Below are 20,059 nucleotides of genomic sequence, written 5' to 3'. Positions count from 1 at the left end.
ATTTGTCCAAATAATACAAAATACTAATTCAAATGGATACATGCATCTGGATGTTTATAACAGCATTAACTACAATAGCCAAATTATGGAAAGAGCCCAAGCGACCACTGACAGATGAATGGATACAGAAGAGGTAGTGTATCTATGAAATAGAATATTATGAAAGAATGAAATCTTGCCATTTACAATGACATGGATGGAACTAGAGAATATTATGCTAAGTGAAATACGTCAATCAGAGAAAGACAAACACCATATGATTTCACTCCTTTGTGGTATTTAAGAGACAAAACAAATGAGGAAAGGGAAGAAGAGAGAAAAGCAAACCAAGAAACAGACTCTTAACTATAGAGAACACACTGATGGTTACCAAAGGGGAGGTAGGTGATGGGGAAATGATAATCATTTTCCAAGTGTTAGTTAAAAATGTCTGTTACCTGATAGGTAAATATAATTTTTACTGTATTCCTAAGACATCACACTTTAAGCCTATACTCTTCAACCACCCATTTCCTCACCTGTCCCCAAGCAACCACTGATCTTTTGAATGAGGTGATTATCATTCTCATGCATTCCTTTATCAACATTTCCATACAGTACCTGGTGCTCATTGCAACAAGTGCCCTCTTTAATCCCCATCACCTAGAAAAATTTAGGCTTTTAAAAATGTTCATTGTAGAATGGATAAAAACATGATTACCAGGAACAAATCCATGTTACAATCTCAAATTACTAGGAACCCTTCTAACTGCATATTTTCACATCCTTCTGAGATAACATATGATTTATTATTGTTTATGTGTTCAGAATATAAATGTGTATTTATTGCAAGTGTCTGTTGAAGATCAAGTCCATGTTGAGCTGAACTGTTCATTGCTTTCGCATAAAAGCAGACGTCTCTAACATGGGCCTCAGGGCTATTACACAACATATACATGCTCAAGGGTTGCAATTCCATCTGCTAAGTATCTTTTCTCATGATGAGATCAAAGCAGTTTGTCTATTTTTATGTTAGTTTGCGAACCTCAAGGGAGCTATTCCACAACATGCTTTTGTTCAGATCTGTTAACTTACTTGTGTCAGGTATCATACTCCACCAGGAATGTGAGGTGCTGGTGTTTCCTAAGGACTGCTGCCCTTGCATCTGAAGTAAACATTTCAGCATTGATGAGAACAGAGATACATGGCATCTGCCTCCTTCAGGAACCTGATAGCAGCTCAGTCACCAGTATGAAAAGCTGCACTGTGAAAACAGATCCAGCAATCACTATGATTTACTGGAGTAACTATGTGCCTGGCACCATGCTAGGCACCAGGTTAGTGACAGTTACACTGATACAATTCCATCATGGTTGAAATGACATGTCTCAATGGGCTTTACAACAGGTCTTCTTAAACCTCCTTTCCAAGTCTATCCCCTAACAGCAAAGTTGAAAGAAGTATGAAGTGGCCTGAATTCATACAGACATTCATGATTCCACAGTAACCACAGGGACATGGATTCACTCATGTGTATCACTGACTATTCTCACACGTCCTGGGTGAAGCGTTCTCATCCCCATTGTACAGATGGGAAAGCTGGGGCTTAGAGAGGGTCATTAACTGTCATAACTCTAGTGCCCCTGCCTTTAGATGAAAACAGTTTCAGAAAACTCCTGGAGCAGGACCCACAATCACAGGGGCAGGACATGGCCTCCATGTCTTTACCTAGGAGACTACCTGGGCACAGACCTCCAAGACATGAAAAAGGCGACTAGTATCTTCACCTCTTCGTGTTCTGACACCCTAGAGTGGTTCAGCTCTCAATGTGGTACCCACACCCTCACTTGAGTCCCAAACACTTGAAGGTTGCTTTTCCTTCCAGGCTGCATTTGTCTCTATTAAAAAGTCACCAAGGTCACTATGATGATGTCAGGTTTCTATGGTAAAGGCGACTCTCATGCCTGTCTTCCACACTTGAAATGCCCTCCACATTTAGCCACTTGTTGAGTCCTGAGCAGCTGTGTCCTTTCAGGAACATACGGCTTTAGTCAGCTGTATGAAGAGCTTTGCTCTGTGACATAAAAATCCATGACTTTTCAGGGCATGTTTGACACCTCCCAAATCCATCCAACCATCCAGTTAACAGGCATTTCGACCAAACTCTACACCATACCTTTGGTTAAGATTTAGGTTTCTTCAAAATAGAAAGAAGGACATAATGCATGGATAGGGTGGGGTGGTAAATTCAGAAGTTAAATGGAAGAAGAGATGACTCCTTGCCATGAAGATTTCAACCTGCTCAAGTCTCTTATAATTAATCATTTAAAATATGCTTTAAAACCCTGGGCCCCTCTCCACATCTCTAACATCTAAAATCTCCATATTATTGTCCTTTTTACATATATTCTCACCTTTGCACCAAAATACTCAGAATTCTAGGTGCTCAGTTCACATCCCCTTCCAACTCAGTCTTCATCCCTCATCTAAGAAGACCGTGTTCCCCATGCTTCATTGAAAATTACACTTGCCAGCTCAACAGCCACTGCTTTGTCACATGTACAGATCAGAAATGTTGAAATTATTATTCAAATGAAGACAAACAAGCATTTCCACAAGAAAGAATTCCTTGCCCCCAGAACAGAATTTAATTTTTCTTGAGAATAGACAAGGATTGTAATGCAGTGTGATGAGTTACATAAAAGCTAGTAGTATAATATCAGCTCTGGACTAAAAAGCTGGGGAAGAAACTTAATTTTCTTTTTTCATAAACCAGAAAAACAGCTGGTGTATGCAGTTTCCTTGTTGACCTCAGCAGATGAACTGAGCTGATAGTGTTAATTCAGATTCAATAAATTATCTGAATCTTGGTTTGTGTAGACTTGCAATCTACATGCAATTTTAACTAAGTCAGATAGCTTTTACATTTTCACTTGTGTACATAGGCTTTCCCCACCCTTTTCAACATCCATTAGTTAACTGATCTTTTCAAACTGGCATTGAAACATTACAATTTTATTAACTTTTATGGTGCAATACATGTTATTTTTCTGAGAAAAACCAAAGGTTAAATTCTCAAGGTTCTTGCTGCCTGCTTTAGCAGTATTTGATGGGAGGATCTTTTATATACATTTGTAATAGATGAGAAATAAACCAGATTGCAAACCCTTTTTTTTTTTAAAAAAGATTAGAGCATGTACCGAGTCTTTGGTCCAAATTGTGTGGGATAAGTTAAACTTAAATTGCTTTTTATTGGCCAATATGAGTGTATTTCTGTAAGCATAGTTATGTTGAAATAAAGTTTTAAAAAGCAAAAAAAGGGAAAGAGTTATAAAATATCTTCTGTAGAGTCAGAGTCTCATAACTGGAGGCTTTGCTTTAGACAACAGGCTTTCAAATGAAGCACACATTTTCTCCAACATATTTCATACTTTTGTTTCACTTGAAAAGGATTTTATAAATTTTTTTTCATGTTAGCAATAATTTTTTATTGTCACTTCAGGAATACCTGGCTTATCTCTTTGTTTTTGTTTGCTTATTTGTTTCTCAAGGAATTACCAAGTACAGAATAAAGTCATGTGAAATTATGTTGTTCCAAATTCTACATGGTTAAATATATTGCCTAAGTGTATCTTCTAATATACCATACTTAGACAGTACAACGATGGTGATATATAGTGGCGGAGATAAAGATCTTCTGCAGTTTTCTGAGTGTTTGGTTAAAATTTCTTTGATACATAATAAAACCCTGATGCTAGACTTTCTTGTGGTATGTATCCATGAAAAAGAAAATCTACAGAACAGTATGCATGAATCTAAATATATAAATAAATATAAATGTAAAAAGTGAATTAATAAAAATGGGTGATAAGAGACAAACTGTCTTTTCAAATAATTCCAAATAATATATGTATATACCATGCCTCTATGAGGTGAACTTTAATTCCATCTCCCGCACTTGAGCTCAAGGCAGACTTTTCACTTTTCACTGTTTCACTTCTAAAAAATAGAGTAGGTGATTGAGTAATAGTCACTGTAAATTGGAGAAAGTAGACAAAAACGGCCTTAACCGTGCCATGAGGGTCAACGTTTCCGGTGATCCAGTGATGTCTCATGGGTATCATGTCCTCTCAAATATGAGGTAATTAGAAGGATACCTCAACTCTATCATTTTTTTCCTTAAAATTCATAGCTACAATCTAATAAGGAGAGAAGTAACAGACTATGCCTGCATTCCTCAGCACTGTCAGGGTCATGACCACAATCTGGTAGTTCCTCAAACATTTCAACAGAGTTATTATATGACACAGCAATCCTGCTCCTAGGTACACAACCAGAAGAAACAACTACATATGTCTACATGAGAACAAACTTGTACACAAATGCACATAGCATATTACTTATAATAGCCAAAAGTGGAAACAGCTTAAATGTCCACCAATTCAAAAGTGAAAAAAGAAAAATGTGGTATATTATTTGGCAATAAAAAGAAGAGAAGTACTTACATGTGCTACAATATGGATGAAACTTAAAAATGTTAAGCTGGGTGAAAAGGGCCAAAAATGCAAAGACCACATATTGTATGATTTCATTTAAAATGTCCAGGGAGAGTTCACCAATATGCTTTACTCAAGGAGATTGTCACTTTCCATCCTGACTTCTAGAAATCTACGTCCGGTGAGATTGTGTCACAGAACCTCCCTCTGATTTTCCTGTTCCATATTGTTCAAGCAGCAGTTCAGGTTTTTGTCACCAGATGGCACCAAAGTATCACCATCGTTAAACACTGCTCCCAAGAATTTTGTGCAAGAAGCGAAAGAAAAACAAAACCAAAACCAAAAGACCCAAACAAACTCCTTTAAACCCCAGGATTTTTATGTATACAGAATGATTCTAACGCTGTCTGAAGAAATGGTTGTATGGAAAAAAAGATCGTGAGAACATGTGCTCTAGATCCTGAAGATGATGAAACTCCAGGTGTCAGTGGCATGCTTTGGCATCCAGAGACCAGTTTGTGAAGGCAGTGTATACCAGAACAGGGGATAAGTGGCTGAGAGAGGATATGCCATCAGAGCAGGATCTGGGCAGCTGTGTCCTGTGTCATGGACAGGGGATGACAAACAGGGGGTGTGAGAAGGTCTGGGCAGCCGGTACAGGGGTGGGATATGGGATGGTGAAAGCCCTGTTTTCTGGTAGAGACCCTCTGTACAGTCCACACTGAATACCAGCTGACAGCGATGAGGGAAGAGATAAATCAATGAGCATGATGAAGTTTGGGGTCAATAGCAAATGGAACTGCTTTTATATACATATGAAGTTCCAGCAGAATTGGTACTATAGTAAACAAACATTTCATGATTTTTATTTTACTCTTTTGTAACACATACTCTTTTCAATTAAAAGATAACAATGAAAATGAAGAGAAATGTGATGGCATCTGGTGGCTAGATCCAGGGCTTTCATAAGAAAATAAGACAGACCAAGTGGCTTAAACAATAGAAATTTATTTTCTCACATTTCTGGAAGTTAGAAGATCAAGGTCAGTGTCAGCAGGTTTGGTTTCTTCTGAGACTTCTTTCCTTGGCTTGCAGATGGACACCTGCTCCCTGTATCCTCATGTGGTCATCCCTAGGTCTGTCTTTTCTGTGACCTATGCTTCTTTATTAAGACCTAATTACATTGGTTTAGGGCCCATCCATAGGAGATAATTTCACCTTAATTTCTTTTTAAAAGTCTAGTCTCCAAAAAAAAAAAAATCACATTGTGAGGTACTGGGAGTGAAGATTTCAATATATAAATTTTGTGAGAGCACAATTCAGTTCATAACACTCCCATCATATTTTCCATGTGCACACATGTAATGCATATCATTACATGGGAGTCTCATATATCTGGAGACTTAACATTTGCTAAAGATCATAAAATAAGTAACTAAATGTGTCCTGTTTTCTCTCCACTCTAACCATCGAAATATGCAGTATTTTTCTGTGTTAGGCCTGCAGCCAATGCAGGGGAAATGAGTACCCATGATACTATAGGACAGGAATGATCTGGTATCTGAGGCTCAAGTTTCCTCTTTTCAGTCTATTGTATAGCAGATGCATCTTTATACTTTGTTATTCTATACTGTGTCTATTTTGGGATCAGTAGGAGGCTGATATTTTAGCATCAAAGTGGAAGGTAAAAGAGAGCACAGAAAATGAAAAACAATATCCAATAAGGGTTAATAACCAAAATATTTAAACTTGTGCAACTCAGTAATAAAAGTAAACAATCCAGTTTTTTAAAAAGGAGCAGATCTGAATAAAATTTTTTTCCAAAAAAGACATACAGATGGCCAACAATACATGAAAAGATGCTCAATGTCACTAACCATCAGGAAAACACACAATGAGATATCATCTTACATATGTTAGAATAGGGATTATGAAAAAGACAAGAGATAACAAGTGTTGGTGAGATGTGAAAAGGAAACACGTGCACTGTTGGTGAATACGTAAATTGGTACAGTTACTATGGAAAATAATATGAGGATTCCTCCAAAAATTAAAAATAGAGCTACCATATTATCTAACAAATCTAGTTTAGGGTTTATTCATCTGATAAAAATAAAAACAATAACTTGAAAAGATATATGCACCCCCATTTTAATTACAGCACTATTTACAATAGCCAAGATGTGGAAACAACCTAAGTGTCCATCGATGGGTGAATGGATAAAGAGATTGTGGTATATATATACTATGTAATACTAGTGAACCATAAAGAAATGAAATCTTGCTATTTGTGATAATATGCATGGATTTTAAGGGCATTATGTCCAATTAAATAAGTCCCACAGAGAAAGAAAGAAAAAGACCATATAATCTCAGTTATATGTGAAACCTAAAAAAACAAAGAAAACCAGGCACGGGTATACAGAGAAAACTTTGGTGGTTGCCCAAGTTAGTGGCTGAGGGGTAGGTGAAAAGAGGAAAATGTTCAAAACATACAAATTTCTAGTTATAAAATAAATAAGTCACAGGACTCCTGGGTGGCTCAGTTGGTTAAGTGTCTGCCTTTGGCTTAGGTCATGATCCCAGGGTCCTGGGATCCTGTCCCACATCGGGCTCCTTGTTCAGCAGGGAACCTGCTTCTCCCTCTGCCTGCCACACCCCTGCTTGTGTTCTCTCTCTCTCTGCCAAATAAATAAAATCTTAAAAAAATAAGTCATGAAGATGTTGTGTATAGTAATGGTGACTATAGTTAATAATACGCTATTGCATATGTGGAAGTTGATAAGAGAGTGGATTTTAAAAGTCCTCATAACACACAAAAATCTGTAACTATTTAAAGTGATGCGAGTTAATTAGACATTTCATAATATACATATAAATATCAAATTATTATGTTGTACACAATCACACGCAAATATAACAAGGGGATGATTTGCGTCCTCCTCCTCATAATCAGGTAAAGCATTTAAGAAATAAATTGCACCAAAGCTGATCCAGCATATAAACATGAGTACGTTTCCTTTCCTGCTGCATCAAATCCAATGATCTCTATGAGTTATTCATGGTTAAGTCATTTCTTTTGTTGGGATGAAATACAGGAGTGACTATACTCATATTTGTTGAAATATTACAGCATGGGAAGTCAGATAGTTTTTATTGTTTTGTTCATTTCTCTTCACAGAACTCTGAGGTAAGTATCAACCTGCCTATTTTACAGATGACTCACTACAAGGTCACACACAGCTATGTAGATACATCATTTTCATTTTCTACAGGTTATTTTTTTCCCAATGAAAAGACATTATTTTAGACACAGAAACAAAATCTTTTCTTCAAACCAGATTATGAAACAATAAATATAGGGTGATCCCAATGTTCTTGAAAAATTCATATGTGTATAAAAAGAATGAAAGAACATATACATGGTTTTGTTTTCTACTTACATCTATATCTCATTTTTATTAAATGTGAATTAGATGTCTACTGTGTGCCAGACACTATCCATCCAATTCCATATCTGTATCCTCTCTCTTTTGATACGTAGACTGGATAACTGGAAATGTCCACAAGCAGTAAGATGGTTGTTAGTGCCCACCCCATGGGCTGGTGAAATAAGACCTTAAATGATCTCCATTCCAAGCAGGTTTAGTCCAAGCTTGACCCTGAGTCCTGGAAAACTGGCATCTAAACCAAAATAAATGGGGTTGAACAGAGAGAGGTTGTACATTGGGAAACTGAGGATATTTGCAATCCAGACCTCTCATCCTCCTGAATAGCAGTAAGAGGCTACGACCTTCTCCTCCACTCTCCTAGATAGGTAACACTTGTGTGGTTTTAGTCTTGGATCTCTTACGGGTGTGAACTGGAGATTTTACTTTCTCTTTAGTCCATGGCCAGGTTGTGTGGTAGATTTCAGAAGTGACTTTGTGTCTGTATTATCTCTAAAAGGTTTGTCCCTCCCAATGAGTCCTCTGAGGGGTCCATCTGAGGTAACATGGAATTTCTTCTTCCTTTAAGACCTCATCTGCCAGTTGTGGTGGTCTGGACCCACATCCACAGGAGAGAGAGAGGAGAGAACAGGTTCTCAAAGTTAAGCACAAGACTGGAACTCTGATCTCAATATCAAATTCTCCTGACTTTAGTGACATGATTTTCACAGGTTTCTCACAAGATGGTCACCTTCCCAGATGTTCTTTTTATGCCTGACACCCCAGTATAGTCCATCTGTCTCTCATCTCCTGTTCACAGAAGGACACCCGGTGATATTCCTCTATAATCTGGTGGTGGAGGAAACTCTTTAGCTCTGATTAAAAATACAGAAGCAGGGGTACCTGGCTGGCTTAGGGACATCTGGCTGGCTCAGTTCAGTAGATTATGCAGCTCTTGATCTTGGGGTTGTGAGTTTGAGTCCCACATTGGGTGTAGAGATTACTTAAAAATTGTGGTGTAGTAGGTGAATCTAGGCTCATCTCACCCCTGGAACACAACTGGCTAGCTATCAAACCATCCTAAATAGCCAAGAAATCAACCTGAGGACTAACAGAACAAACTCCACAACTAGAAGGAAAGAAGAAGCCACATCGAAGAAGGTGGGAAGTGCACAGATGTGGTTTGGGGGAGAAATAGATCATGGGTGCTGCAGAGGGGAGGGATCCCCGTTTGCAGAGAAATGTGAGAAAGAGGAGCACACAAAGGAACACAAAAGGAGAACACTTCACTAAAGCGATTGGCTGGGAAAACGGGAAGGGCTGATTTTTGAGTTTTTGCAACCTGCAGAACTTCAATATTGGAGTTTTAAAGGTCAGCAGACTTGGCTGGGATAGAACCCTGAGGGCACAGACTGACTCCTGGGGAGAAGTGAGACAAGCAACCTGGTTGCAGATGGCATGATCTGAAGAATGTGCAAGGTTCACAGGGAAGAGATTGCTCTTCTTGGAGTGCATCTGTGAGAGGTGGCATTTGCAGAGGTGTCTCTCTAGGGACAAAAGAGCCAATGGGATCCATTTCACTCCTGCATCCCTTGGTGTAGATGAAAACCACCTGCTGAGGATGGCTTACCCAACACTGGCAATCTAGCCTGCTTGCACCAAGTCCCATGCCCCTGTGCTCTGGTGTTAGTTCTCTTCTTGGTTAAACCTGCATCAGCCCCACTGTAGTGAGACCGTCCTCCAGCAGACCAGCACAGGCCACTGCCACACCACATCCCTAAAGCTTGGAGTTTTAAAAGTCAGCAGGCTCGGCACTTGATAGAGCCCAAAGTGCATGTGCTTCTCCAGGCAGGCAAGCAACTCAAAGAAAGACAGCATGTAAGTGGCGATTTGAAAAGTGCCTGGGACCCATGGAGTGGGGGTGGGGAGATTATTCACTCTTCTGGGAGTGCTTTCATGAGAGCAGCAAGCATGGAGATCCCTCTCTGGGGACAAAAGAGCTGTCTGGCACCATTTCCCTCCCTTGCCCCTCAATATTAGCCAGCTTCAGTAACAGTTTAGCACAGAAGGAAGCCTACTTAACTTGCTTACAAGTTACACTCCCTGTGCTCTGCTGCTACTGCTTTTCTTGGGCACATGTGTCTTAAGTTCCAGAACTGTGGACCCTTTGCTCAGAAGACCAACAGTAATGCTGGACATACCATATTTTGATCAAAGATTTCTACAAAACTTCAGTGGAAGAAACATCAGGTCTCATTTAACAAGCAGACAAGAGCATACCTAGTTAAAACTCGCCACACTCTGGCCCAGATCCAAATACTGCCCACTGCAGGCAAGGAGAGCCTGTGCAGATGACTGGCCTGAAAGAGCAAGAAAAACACAGCAGCAAACAAACAAACACAGCAGCAGAATGCATGCATAACACACCAGGGACACTCCCTGAAGTGCTAGATGAAGGTTAAAGAGTATCCTGCTAAAGAGTGAATGGGTCAAGCAGGAAATTTAGGAAGAATTGAAAAATTCATGGAAACAAAGGAAAATGAAAAAAATAAATCTGTTCAAAAACTTAGGGATGCAGCAAAAGCAGTCCTAAGAGTGAAATACATAGCAATGCAAGTCTTTCTCAAGAAATAAGAAAAGTCTCAAATACACTAGCTAACCTTACACCAAAAGGAGCCAGAGAAAGAATAGCAAATAAAACCTAAACCGGGGCACCTGGGTGGCTCAGTTGGTTAAGCCACTTGCCTTCGGCTCAGGTCATGATCCCGGAGTCCTGGAATCGAGTCCCGCATCGGGCTCCCAGCTCCGTGGGGGGTCTGCTTCTCCCTTTGACCTTCCCCCCTCTCATGCTCTCTCTCACTGTCCCTCTCTCAAGTAAATAAATAAAAATCTTTTTAAAAAACAACCTAAACCAAGCAGGAGAAGAGAAATAATTAAGATTAGATCAGAAATCAGTGAAATAGAAACCAAAAGAACAGTAGAACAAATCAACCAAACTAGAAGCAGGTTCTTTGAAAGAATTAATAAGATCAATAAACACCTCACCAGACTTATCAAAGATAAGAAAAGGGACCCAAATTAAAATTATGAATGAAAGAGGAGAGATCATGATGAACACCAGGGAAATACAATTTTTTAAAAGGTTTTATTTATTTATTTGACAGACAGAGATCGCAAGTAGGCAGAGAGGCAGGCAGAGAGAGAGAGGGAAGCAGGCTCCCCGCTGAGCAGAGAGCCCGATGTGGGGCTCAATCCCAGGACCCTGGGATTATGACCTGAGCCGAAGGCAGAGGCTTTAACCCACTGAGCCACCCAGGTGCCCTGGGAAATACAATTTTAAGAACATATTATGAGCAACTATATGCCAAAAAATTGGGCAATTTGGAGAAATTGGTGCATTCCTAGAAACTTATAAACTACCAAAACTGAGACAGGAAGGAAGAGAAAACCTAAACAGACCCACATCCAGCAAGGAAATTGAAGTAGTAATCCAAAATGTCCCAATAAATAAGAGTCCAGGGCTGGATGGCCTCCCAGGGGAATTCTACCAAATATTTAAGAAGAACTAATACCTAGTCTTCTGAAGCTGTTTCAAAAAATGGAAATGGAAGGAAAACTTCCAAACTCATTTTATGAGGCCAGCATTAGCTTGACCCCCAAACCAGACAAAGATCCCACCAAAAAGGAGAATTACAAACCAATATCCCTGATGAACACGGATGCAAAAATTCTCACCAAAATACTAGCCATAGGATCCAACAGTATATTAAAAGTTATTATTCACCACGACCAAGTGGGATTCATTCCTGGGCTGCAAGTGCTGTTCAACATCTGCAAATCAAGCAACATGATACATCACATTAATAAAAGAAAGGGCAAGAACCATATGATCCTCTCAAAAGATGCAGAAAAATATTTGACAAAATACAGCATCCTTTCTTAATTAAAACTCTCCACAGTATAGGGATAGAGGGAACATACCTCAATATCATAAAAGCCATCTATGAAAAACCCACGGTGAATATCATTCTCAAGGGGGAAAAGCTGAGAACTTTCCCCCCTATGGTCAGGAACATGACAGGGATGTCCACTCTTACCACTGTTGTTCAACATAGTACTAGAGTTCTAGTCTCAGCAATCAGACAACAACAACAACAACAACAACAAAATAGAAATCGTTCAAAATGGCAAAGAATTCAAACTCTCACTTTTCACAGATGACATGATACTTTATGTGGAAAACCCAAAAGACTCCACCCTAAAATTGCTAGAACTCATACAGGAATTCAGCAACGTGGCAGGATACAAAATCGATGCACAGAAATGACTCGCATTTCTATAAACTAACAATGATGCAGAAGAAAGAGAAATTAAGGAATTGATCCCATTTATAATTGCACCAAGAACCATAAGATACCTAGGAATAAACCTAACCCAAGAGCTAAAGAATCTGTACTCTAAAAATTATAGAACACTCATGAAGGAAATTGAGGAATACACAAAGAAATGGAAACACTTTCTATGCTCATGGATTGGAAGAATAAATATGTTTAAAACATCTATGCTTCCAGAGCAATCTACACATTCAGTACAACACTTATCAAAATACTATCAACATCTTTTTTACAGAGCTGGAACAAATAATCCTAAAATGTGTATGGAAAAAGAAAAGACCCCAAGTAGCCAGAGGAATGTTGGAAAAGAAAACCAAAGCTGGAAGCACCACAATGTCAGACTTCAAGCTATATTACAAAGCTGTAATCATCAAAAGAGTATGGTACTGGCACAAAACCAGACACATAGATTAATGGAACAGAATAAAGAACCCAGAAATGGACCCTTAACTTTGGGTTCATTAATTACTCAAGTAATCTTTGGAAAAGCAGGAAAGATTATTTGCTCCAGCTCTTTGAAAAATACTGGTGGAATTTTGATCGGAATGGCATTAAAAGTATAGATTGCTCTAGGCAGTATAGACATTTTAACAATGTTGATTCTTCCGATCCAAGAGCATGGAATGGTCTTCCATCTTTTTGTGTCTTCTTCAGTTTCTTTCATGAGTGTTCTGTAGTTCCTCGAGTACAGATCCTTTACCTCTTTGGTTAGGTTTATTCCCAGGTATCTTATGGTTCTTGGTGCTATAGTAAATGGAATCGATTCTCTAATTTCCCTTTCTGTATTTTCATTGTTAGTGTATAAGAAAGCCACTGATTTCTGTACATTGACTTTGTATCCTGCTACATTACTGAATTGCTGTATGAGTTCTAGTAGTTTGGGGGTGGAGTCTTTTGGGTTTTCCATATAAAGAATCATGTCATCTGCGAAGAGAGAAAGTTTGACTTCTTCATTGCCAATTTGGTTACATTTTATTTCTCTTTGTTGTCTGATTGCTGTTTCTAGGGCTTTTAATACTATGTTGAACAAGAGTGGTGAGAGTGGGCATCCTTGTCCTGTTCCTGATCTCAACGGCAAGGCTGTGAGCTTTTTCCCATTGAGGATGATATTTGCTGTGGGTCTTTCATAGATAGATTTTATGAAGTTCAGGAATGTTCCCTCTATCCCTATACTTTGAAGCGTTTTAATCAGGAACATACGCTGGATTTTATCAAATGATTTTTCTGCATCAATTGAGAGGACCATGTGGTTCTTCTCTCTTCTCTTATTGATTTGTTCTATCACATTGATTGATTTGCGAATATTGAACCATCCTTGTAAGGGATGAATCCCACCTGGTCAAGGTGGATAATCTTTTTAATGTGCTGTTGGATCTTGTTTGCTAGGATCTTGTTGAGAATCTTAGCATCCATATTCATCAGGGATATTGGTCTGAAATTCTCCTTTTTGGTGTGGTCTTTGCCTGGTTTGGGGAGCAGGGTAATGCTGGCTTCCTAAAAAGAGTCTGGAAGTTTTTCTTCTCCTTCAATTTTTTGAAACAGCTTCAGGAGAATAGGTGTTATTTCTTCTTTGAAAGTTTGGTAGAATTCCCCAGGGAACCCGTCAGGTCCTGGGCTCTTGTTTTTCAGGAGGTTTTTGATCACTGCTTCAATCTCGTTACTAGATATCAGTTTATTCAGGTTGTCAATTTCTTCCTGGTTCAATTTTGGGAGTTTATAGTTTTCCAGGAATGCATCCATTTCATCTAGGTTGCTTAGCTTATTGGCATATAACTGTTGATAATAGCTTCTGATGATTGCTTCTACTTCCTTGGTGTTAGTTGTGATCTCTCCCTTTTCATTCATTATTTTATTAATATGGGCTTTCTCTCTTTTCTTTTGGATTAGTGTGGCCAATGGTTTATCGATCTTATTGATTCTTTCAAAAAACCAGCTTCTGGTTTCTACCTCATTGATCTCTGCTCTAATCTTGATTATTTCCCTTCTTATGTGTGGAGTTGGTTTGATTTGTTGTTGATTTTCCAGTTCTTTAAGGTGTAGAGACAATCAGATACAACCTCACACCTGTCAGAATGGCTAAAATTAACTCAGGAAACAATAGATGTTGGTGAGGATGTGGAGAAAAGGGAACTCTTACACTGTTGGTGGGAATGCAAGCTGGAAAACAGTATGGAGGTATGTATGGTGTAAGAAGGCAGGACAATTCCATTCTTCTGCATGTTGCTGTCAAGTTTTCCCAACACCATTTGTTGGTGAATATCCATTGGATATTCCCTATCAGGGATGCACTCCATGAAGAGTGAGTAATCTCCCCTCTGCGTGAACCAGGTGCTCTTCAGATTGCTGTTTTCATGGTATCTGCCCCTCAATTCTCTCCAGGAGCAGTGCAATCTCCTCTAGGCTCTAGCCCAGTCAAGCCTCCTAACCTTTAAAACTCTAGTCTTTAAGGCCACTCATTGCAAGAACTCATGAAATTCAGCCCCTCTCCTTTTCCAAGCCAAAGGCTTTGGGTTAATTTTCTCCTTGTGCATTCCCCATGTGCTCCTCTCTCTTTCACCCTTCTCTGTGATCATGGCTTCCTCTCTTCCTTAGCAGCCATGATACGTTTCTCCCTTAAATCACGTCTCCACACTTCCTACCTTCTTGGATGTGGTTTCTTTTCTCCGTTTAGTTTTGGAGTTAGTTCTTTCAGTTTTCAAACCAATTTCTGGAGTGTTATGATAATTTGATAGTTATCTTGTTATTTTTGTGGGACCAGGAGAGCCTAGGGTCTTCTACTCTGCAACCATCTTTCTGCTGCCCACTGATGGATATTTTAATCACTATCACTGCAACCACCTTTAGATCTTAACTAATTCTCATCAGAACCTCTCAAAGACACTTAAAACAGCAGATCTTGGGAAACAAAACCACCATATCTGCACCTGACTAAGGAAAAGGCCAAGGGCTCATCCTGGATTCACTTCATTATCACAAACCACTACCATCCATCACTGCAGTTCTTGTTTGTCCTACCTACAACACACTCAGTCCAGGGTCACTTCTGTCCCCTGCACACTGTTGCAGCACTGGGGCAATCAACTCTTATCCTTCCCTGGATTTCTCCAAGATTCTCCTAATGGTCATTCCTGCAGCCATCTTGTCCCTGTCCATTCTATTCTCCAAACAATGGCCAGAGTCACCTTCTGAGCACATGAATGAGGTCATGTCACGCTCATAATGTAACTCTCCAACCTCAGAATATCTCCAGAATGATGTGGTTCCTGTCTGACTTTTTGACCTCATCTCCTACCATCTGCACATTGTCTGCCGGGCTCCAGTCTGTTCCTGGAAAAAATGATGTCAAGTTCATAACAAACCAAAGGCCAGCCCAGACCTGGTTTCCTCTTGATCTTCAGAACTCAGCTGAAATGTTACTTCCTGAGAGAGAGCTTCACTGACAATCCCATATATAATAGTCCCATTCTGGGGCGCCTGGGTGGCTCAGTCAGTTAAGTACCCAACTCTTGGTTTTGGCTCAGGTCATGAGCTCAGGGTCTTGAGATTGAGCTTCACGTTGGGCTCTGCACTTAGCAGGGAGTTTGCATCTCTCTCTTTCCCTCTGCCCCTTCCCCCACTTGTGCTTTCTCTCTCTCTCTCTGAAACAAAAATAATCTCATCTCCATTATTTCCTACTCAGTGGATTCACTTACTTTAAAGCACTCATTTTCATATACAGTTATCATGAGTACTGATTTGTTTACATGCTTACTGCCAGTTTTTCCATGTTAGAAACAAAGTGCCATGGACGTTGCCTTGTCTTGTTCACTGTGTTGGGTCCCCAGGAACTAGTTCAGTGACTGCTATAGGTTGAACTGTACCACTGCAAAGAAGATATCTTGAAGTTTTATCCTTCAGTACATCAGAAACCTTATTTGGAGAGTGGTTATTGCAGATGTAATGAATTAAGATAAGGTCATACTGAAGCAGGGTGTGTCCCTAAACCAATGTGACTCCTGTCTTTGTAAGAAGACAGTCATGTGAAATCAGAACAGGGGATAATGGCTTGTGACAATGAAGGCAGATATTGGATTCAAACATCTGCAAGCCAAGAAATGTAAACATTGCCAGACAACCACCAGAAGTTAGGGAGAAGTATGTATAGATACTCCAATAGTATTCTGAGAGAGGATGTCCCTGGCAACACCTTGATTTTAGGCTTCTAGACTTCAGAAATGTGAGACAATAAATTTCTATTATTTAAGTCACCTAGTTTGTAGTACTTTGTTATGGGACCCTTAGGAAATTACTTAAATTCCTCCAAAATCAAACAGTAAATGAGTATGACTGAGGAGAAAAGATTATTTCCTTTTTGATCTAACTGGGAATAAACATAGATACTTAAAGCTCTGTTGCAGGACAAATTGACACAAAAATAAGACATTACATGATTCAAACTAGTAAGAAGAGCTCATTGCAAATTCACAGCAGTGATTTTCAAACTTGCATGGATACCACCATACACGGGAGAAATCATTCAAAATGTAAATATCTCCTACTGAACCTCCCAGTTTTGGGTACAGCAGACTTAATGTGGACCCATGTAGCTGCAGTTTTAAGAAGCACTCCCTACTAATTTTGATGAAGTGTTCCTAGGACCACACTTGGAAAACTCCTGACCTAAGCATCTGTAGTTTGTGCACTCTTAATTTAATGTCTATCAAGCAAAGTTCTGTGATATGTGGGATTTCTCTGTTAATATCATTAATCAAGAGGTCTCATGTTCTAACCTCTCCACTATGACCACAGATTGCTTTCCTATGTGGATTCATACTAAACTCCATGGTATCCCTGTGTTGTTAGAGAACTGGGTGTTGTTAGCCCTTTGTATCCCCACTGGAAAAAAGGAAGCGACTTACACGATGGGACCCTGATTTCTTCACTCTTACTTGAGGAAAATGTCTAACACACTGAACATCACACTTGGTTTTCTATTGGCTCACATCTGAGGTTTAGGGTGCACATCTTCTCTGCTGTTCCACTACAAGGGACAGTCAGAAGATCATACAGCATGTGGAGCAGAGAGAAAAGTAAGAGGAAGGGAAAACACATGAAACACAGGGGAAAAGGGTGAGCATGTGCTTGCTTGTCCCCACTCAGGTCACTGGAAGCTGTGCAGTGACGCTGTGCCTCTTCCCCAGCTCAATCCCACAGCCCCCTCCCACACACAGCAGTGACACGGAAGCTCTCACATCATGGAGATGGGGGCTTATCCCTGCTTCCTGTTCCATGTCCAAGTATTCTATCTGGTAGTTATGCTATGATGTTCATGTCAGAGGCATCATCACATTGACAGAATTAAGGAAGCAAAGCTAGAATGGACAACTAACAGTTTGAGGGCTTTCTAGATGCCACACAGTGTAATTTGCTATTTTCAGACTTTTTTCCTTTATATACTCAAAGCATTGTTCTGAAGCTCACAACATTGCTTTCTTCATACAGTTTCAGGGATACTCAGGCTCATAGAGGAAAGTACATGCTCAAACAATTTTAGGGAGGTGACAATGGACGCTAATGGAAGCCAATTTGAAGGGGTTAACACTGGCTAATCCTACAACAATTTGAATATCAAAATACATAATTATAATGTCAGATGATAACTATTTGAGCACAGTAGGAATCCATGAGTCATACTAATAAAAGAAATACATAGAATTTAAGAAACAAAACAAATGAGCAAAGGGAAAAAGGCGAGAGGCAAACCAAGAAACAGACTCTTAACTACAGAGACAAACAGTAGGTTGCCAGAGGAGAGGTGGGTGTGGGATGGGTGAACTAGGTGATGGGGATTAAGGAATGCACTCGTGATGAACATCAGGTGTTGTATGGAAGTGTTGAATCACTATATTGTACACCTTAAACTAATATTACACTGCGTGTTAACTAGCTGGAATTTAAATAAAAACTTTAAAAAGGGAAATACAAGAAAAAAATAGATAAATTATATGGGAGAAAGCAAAATCTCTACTCAACACGAATGCCAATGAATAAATCTAGAAGGAATGATGACACCATTATAAAAAAGAAACACTTAACAATTATCAGAGTAATGAGTGATTCAGGCAAGTATCATAAATGGGTTTTCAGTCTGTACCAAGTCCCACATTAGTCACTGAGTCACCATAGTAACCATGCTGGCCAAGGAAAGCTGAGATAAAACAAGCAGCAACCATCCTGACTTGTCTCCTAAACTATTACATATTAGTGACTGGTTTTCTGAAGATGACCTGTAGAATTTTCTGTAGGTCATTTTCATCTCTGGATTTAGTATAGTGCCAATCATATCTAAAGTCACAGCAAATGAATATTGTGTGTGTGGGTGTATACCATTGTCTGTGACAATTCAAACATCAAAATACATAAGTATAATGTCAGATGGTAAATATTTGAGCAAAAAAGGAATCCGAGCATCATACCAATAAAATAATACACGAATAAGTAAGTAAACCGTATGGGAGAAGTGAAAAGCTCTATTCAACATTTGAATGTCAATTTTTAAATCCAGAAGGAATGACAGTGTTATAAAAGCAACACTTAACAGCTATCAGAATGATGGGTGAGTAAGGCAAGAATCATAAATGGATTTTCAGTTTGTAACAAGTTTCACAGCAGTCACTGAGTCACCATGGTAACCATACTGGCAAAGGAAAGCTGAGAGAAAGCAAACAGCAACCATCCTGACTTGTCTTCTAATATGTGCTTGGAACTGAGGATGATAGATATAACCCACAGTAAATTACCTCACATATTCCTCACAAGAGCTACTTTCACCAACACACAAACACACACACACTCATGCATGCTCTCTCAATCTTTCTTACCACCAAAAAATCTAGGAATTCATTGAGGTGCATTTGTTTAAGAATAAACAAGAAAAATCCTTAATTCAATTCTAACTACACAAAGACGAAAGCTACTAAACAATTACATACTAATGACTGGTTTTCTGAAGATGACCTGTAGAATTTTCTGTAGGTCATTTTCATCCCTAGATTTAGTATAATGGCAATCATATCTAAAGTCATGGCAAGTGAATATTGTGATGATAAATTATATACATCTTTTTGGCAGGGCCACAGCACCCAGATATTTGATCAAACATTATTCTGGATATTTCTGTGAGAGTGTTGTTGGATGAGACTTACACTCAAATGTGTAGATTTTGAGTAAAGGAGTTAGCTCTCTATATCAGTGGACCTCATCTTACCATGTGAAGATTTTATTAGGAAGGAGAGGTTATCTCCCCTAAGCCAAAGGGAGTTTTTCAAGTAGATTGCTTTTTTTTTTTATTTAATTTTTTCAGTGTTCTAAGATTCATTGTTTATGTACCACACCCAGTGCTCCATGCAATATGTGCCCTCCTTAATACCCACCACCAGGTTCACCCATCCTCCACCCCTCCCCTCTAAAACCCTTAGTTTTTTTCTCAGAGTCCACAGTCTCTCATGGTTTATTTCCCCCTCTGATTTCCCCTACTTCACTTCTCCTCTCCTTCTAATGTCCTCCATGTTATTCCTTATGTTCCACAAGTAAGTGAAACCATATGATAATTGACTTTCTCTGCTTGACTTATTTCATTCAGCATAGTCTCCTCCAGTCCTGTCTTTGACTCCACTACAACATCAGCCCCTGTGGTTGTCTAGCAAATAGCTTTCAGAGTCCAGCTGTAAGTCCTTCCTAAGTCTTCAGTATGTTTATCTTTCCCTATCAGATTCTGCCAACC

The sequence above is a fragment of the Martes martes genome (genome assembly GCF_963455335.1).
Source record: "Martes martes genome assembly, chromosome: X".
Lineage (NCBI taxonomy): Eukaryota > Metazoa > Chordata > Mammalia > Carnivora > Mustelidae > Martes > Martes martes.
Note: the sequence above shows the minus strand (reverse complement) of the source record.